Below are 3765 nucleotides of genomic sequence, written 5' to 3' on the forward strand. Positions count from 1 at the left end.
TATATATATATACTGTATATTTATATATACTGTATATATACCTTTGATTGTCTGGCAACCAGTTGAGGGTGTTCCTCACCGACTGCCCGAAGACAGCAGCGATAGGCTCCAGCGACCCTTGTGAGGATAAAGCGGATCAGAAATGGATGGATGGATGGACGGACAATGCTACTTTCTTTCATTTTAATAAACAATTGTGTTGCAGGTCTTGAATTTTTTTTTTGGGGGGGGACGCTCTAAATAAGGGTCTCTTTTATTTCTGCCCCAGGCGGAGAGCAGCATCTCTGCAGATGCCATACATAAACATATTGTATACTGTATTCCCTCTGTCATTGAAATTCATGAGGAGAGGAAGAAAAAAAACAAGGCCAATATTTCAAAGGCGGGTTCACAAGCGGCGGGCTATTTGTAAAAGCTGTTCAGATGAATACACATGAAACAAATGTTAACTCTGCTGACAGGCTATTAATAAAAGGACGCTGTGTTTGATTTAGAGCCCAGGCCAGGGAATAGGGCCGAGAAGATACGTCGGGATGGAAGTGGGCTAACGGAGGTGATGCTTTATCTTGGGCTAACTCGAGGAAAACGACATCGTACCTTCGGTGAGACATTTGAGGAATTCGGCATCTTGAACCTGCGCTTCAGTGGAAATGATGACTTTTCAAGACTGTCTAGGAACTAACATGACAAAGATTCCTGGTGATCTTCTGTATGTGTACTGTATATTTATGTACTTGCTTCATCTAACCGTGTTTGCATAACAGTCGCAATTGTTGTTTTATTAGCGACAGTGGTAATTAAGAAGCACACGCACACTGTCACGGGAAAAGAAGAGCATGTGGTGACGCTCGCAATCGACAGACTGCAGCATGCCGAGACACCTCAGATGCTCCCAGGTGTTGCTTTTGCTGACAAACACCAGAGACGCGTAACTCACCCGACTTGGTTTTTGCAGTGCAGCCTCGTCGGCGCAAATCAGGGAATTGAGGAATCCCGTGGCGTCCGTGGATGTGTGTATGCGCAAGATCTCTGGTGCAAAGGTCCTTCCTCGAAATAGGACAAACTCGAGTTTGGCATCCTTCAACGTGCAGTGCTTGTGGAACTTTGATTTGCAACAATCCGGTCAAAGCAGCTGTGTTTACTAGACTGAACATTTTTGATTGGCAAATACGTTCGAAGAAATTTGCTAATAGCGTCTGAATGTACAGAATTTGCAAGTACTTTCGAACGTATTTGTAGGCTGAATGCCCAAAAAAAAGTAAACTTATGTTATGTTATTAATTATTATAATTTTATGTTTGAGCATCATATTATTTCATGTTAAGATGACCTAAATTACATTCTGTTGCTTAATAATTGCTTCGACATGTTTTTACGTCAATAGCTTGTGATTGGCTGAAGAAAAGGAAAGCAGGAAGTGATTCAGTTGCCGAAGATGTGTGTTTGGTTCGTACTGCGGTGCAAACGTTGGCAAATAAAGCTGCGTTCAAACGGAGTCCCTCTCTCCTTCTGCCCGTTCTTAACGTAGAGCCATCCATTTATAAACAACGAACCCTTCAATTTAGAGTATTTAAACCACATTTTATTGATTTGCGCATGCGCAAATCAAGGATATGGGCGCAAAATGACGAACGGAAATCAAGCATAGTCGACAGTCAACTTAAATTTCAAACATACTGGTATGATGTAGCCCAAATGGTCATAAATAAATAAATACATAAATAAATGCTTGCGTTAGTCAGTGCACCGTGACATTATGGGAATAAAATAGTGTTTTTAGCATTTAGCTTACGAGTACATTTGAACCTATTTATGTTGACAAATAGGTTTGGAACGTAATCGTAAATAAGTCTACGGTTCGAATCTATTTATTTGCCAGTAAGAAACCTTTACTCCATATTGGCAGTTCCACACTTCCGTCTGTCTCAGATGTGGCCAAGTGAAGCGATTTGTGAAGATACCTCGTTCACTTGCTCTTTGGGAGATGTTCAGTCTCATCAAGAAGCCAGAATTCACTGGGTAAATATTGAACCATTGTTTTGGAATTTATTTTGTCATTCTAACTCAATTTTATGAATATGATTTGCAGATTTTATGGCGAATAAAATTTCCCGTCAACTGAAAATGACATCACAGTTGCTCGGGCCCAGGTAACAACTAGCCAAGGCTGACTTGTTTTCTCAAGGTACTGTATACAAATGTTTTAAAGTATTTGTGTTTCACTCTCAATATTTTTATTTTTATTATTATTATTATTTTTATTTTTGATGAACATATGGTATGGTGGCACTCCCTGTTGACCAGCTGATATGCCGCTTTGTTTCTAGCCTTTATTTTTTTTTCCGCAGCTGCCATCACACTTAGCCTGTCTTTTTTCTTTACACAGCCGCTTCTTGTGCTTGTCTTCCCGTTGAGGATTAATTATACCGAGTGCTGCAGGCCTGCTCCGCTCTCATCACAACCACACTAGATCCGTCACCAGGTTGAATTTTTATTTTTTTTTTTTTGTTTGTAGTCCCACCACTGAGCACCTTGTCTCCCACAGCAGCTTCAGGCTGATCTCGGATGTTCCACTCTGCTTTTCAAAGGGGAATACGAGGCGAGACCGTCTGTTGCATTTGCCTCTCGGCATCCCCGCCAAGCATTTTACCCTCCTTTTATACTCTTCGGGTGGTCCTAACATGTCCAAGTTGGGCGGACAAGACTCGTCTCCCTTCATACTGCTGAACCTCGAAGATATTAGCATTTTCTTTCACGAGGAACCCAAAGCAAACGGTTTGATTCTTGATAGTTCAAATGCAACACAAGAAAAAAACTTGTCAAATTTTCAGAGGCAGGTAGTACAGTAAGTAACACTATATTGAGGGAGAGGAGAAATGGATAACACAAAAATATTGTATCCCTCTGTGTTTCCCAGTCAACATGTGAGTTTTTTTTCCAAACTGACAAACTTATCATCCTACTAGAAACATCAATAATCGTGCCCAAAGATGTACATTATAAAATGAACCTACAGCCGCCACTGTAGGCGTAAAAAGCAGGATTACAGAGGAGTAAATTCAGTTATACTCAACAAAAAGTAGGCATTTACTATTATTTACACTATTAATATAGGCAAAAAAAACCCCATTTTTAAGAGAGGTGTCTACTTTTTGCACATTTTTGCTGTTTGCGTTGAGTTTTAGTCTCTAATCCCTGCAGATGCTGAGGGTTCACTGCGTATATCAGTGCAAACTGTACTGCACTGTAACTGATCTCTCCACCCCTCTTGTGTGGCTGCTATAATCAAAGGCCACAGTACTGTCTTTTCAGCAGATCATATAAAGTCATGCAAAAGCATAAAATGGAATAAGGCCACCCCATGAATATTACCACAGTGTTCATTTGGCCGCTGCTGTGTGGCTTTACTTGCTGTTGGAATGCAAACTAGCAGCATAAAGATGGCCTGTAATAACTTTCCACTCACTGGGGGGAGCGCTTTATAAATGAGAACACGCTCGTCCCGGTCAAACAAGAACCAGCTCAGCATTGGGGCAGGGCTATTGAAGTGATTACTAATTATTATTAGTAGTAATTAAACACAAAATCAAACTGAATACATTGTTGACTTACCAAACACATGTTTTGGTTTATGTACAGTGGGAGAAAAAAAAAATATCCAACAACTTTATCCTCACAAGCCTATATATACCTCCTGTCTGACATGTATTGGTAGGTCGTGCTACCAGTGCTGTTTTGGTTAGCAATCGAGCTCAAATGGGCTGT

Source organism: Hippocampus comes, unplaced genomic scaffold, assembly GCF_001891065.2.
Source record: "Hippocampus comes isolate QL1 unplaced genomic scaffold, H_comes_QL1_v1.1 scaffold7, whole genome shotgun sequence".
Taxonomy (NCBI): domain Eukaryota; kingdom Metazoa; phylum Chordata; class Actinopteri; order Syngnathiformes; family Syngnathidae; genus Hippocampus; species Hippocampus comes.